We start from the raw sequence: 1,768 nt of genomic DNA on the forward strand, positions 1-1,768 counted from the left end.
TCTGAATATCTCCATTGTCCTTGATCTTTTCTCAAACTATCAAGCTTTGTCCTAAGAACCAAACTGATCTGATACCAATTGTTGGAAATATTCAAGATATGATAGGTTACTGAGAGGGGAGGGGTGAATTAGTAACTTCAAAAATTTAAACAATTCAGCACTTTAACCATTTATACTATTCACCATTTATTCTTCTAATCTACTGCATAAATGAGAAATCAAACATCCATAACACATGTACATAGAGATTTGGTAACCTAGAAACCTTCCAAATAGAAAGTAAAATTGGGGTGAGGATGATACCAATAAAACTTCGTTACTATAGTATGAAGTTGACCTATTAATTCTTACATTGACCACTTCTAGTGATCTGCCCTATTAGAAGCACAAAGGACTACAAGGTCCACCTTGTTGGAGGATTTACAAACATACAATGAAGTATGCACTCTGTTAGGAGATTTATACAAAGACTATTAAGTCTACCCTGTTAAAGGATTTACAAAATTGATTCACTTGTTAAGATGAAACAGTGGATCTACTTACAAACTTGATTTTCTAGATTAGATCCTTGAAGTATAGATCACCTCTTGTGACTGAAGAGTCTTTGCTGCTCCTTGTAGACCTTGCTAAATATTATTCTCTTCTGCTGATTCGTATTTACACTTCAAGATATTACATGCCTCTCTTAGTACTCTAATCCATTGATTGTAAATTATATAATACATTACATATATATCATTTCAATAATTACAATTGCAAGGTCAGCCAAAACACAAGTGAACAAAATATTACTGAGTGAGCCAAATAGTAAATAACTTAGGTTCACTGAACTAACTCGATGACCTTTTGATACTCAACATCCGCTACATTACATGGCATCATCATGCACTCAGTAGAAGTGAAGGCTCCGTCCATACTAATCACTTGACATAGTTTTGAACTCAGTAACCATTGGAGACTCTGTAGATATAGTATCACTCGGTAAAATTTGAATCCTTTGTTTACCTTGATTTCACTCTGTAAACACTACACTTTCATTACTCGGTAAACACTCCACTTCCATCACTCGGTAAAAACTCCACTTTCATTACTCAATAAAAACTATGCTTCCATCACTCAGTAAAAACTGTGAAGCTTGGTGAAAACTAGAATGCTCAGTGTGAGCTGTGAAGCTCAATAAACACTAGAATGCTCGGTGTGAAATGTGAAGCTTGGTATGAACTACTTAAGTGATGAACCTATAAGATAACCACTGAATGCTCAATATACTCTATAGATGCTCAGTGTAAACTATGAAGCTCAGTGAGTGTAGGAAATGAAGTGCTAAGCTTTGCAACTAGACTAATATAGATAAGTGTTGTCACTAATGGCAATAATAACCTATCCTCAACTTAACTCATTTTGGCATTGCTATGTTTTCTTTACCTACATGCACAAGTTCTCCAAAATCATCACCTCAATGCCATGTGGTTTTGATCTTTCACTGAAATCAACATAAAAATGGTAAAGTAAATGAATCTTACTCAAAACTAGCATACCTAGATATATTGTAAATTTATGTTCCACATAGTGTTCTTATCATTTAGCTTTTTTGTCTACTGTCCTCTACAAACTAACACTCAAGCTTTTTCTTTGTCATATAGATGCACAACAAAGAACGATACAAATAGTCAAGATAGTAGCACCCCACAAGATCCCCTTCTAAAATAGTAACAAAAATAATTTAAAATTTTTCTCATACCAAGCTCTTTATTTCATATTCATAGTT

Source organism: Cupressus sempervirens, chromosome 4, assembly GCF_028749045.1.
Source record: "Cupressus sempervirens isolate cs-2001-9-10 chromosome 4, ASM2874904v1, whole genome shotgun sequence".
Lineage (NCBI taxonomy): Eukaryota > Viridiplantae > Streptophyta > Pinopsida > Cupressales > Cupressaceae > Cupressus > Cupressus sempervirens.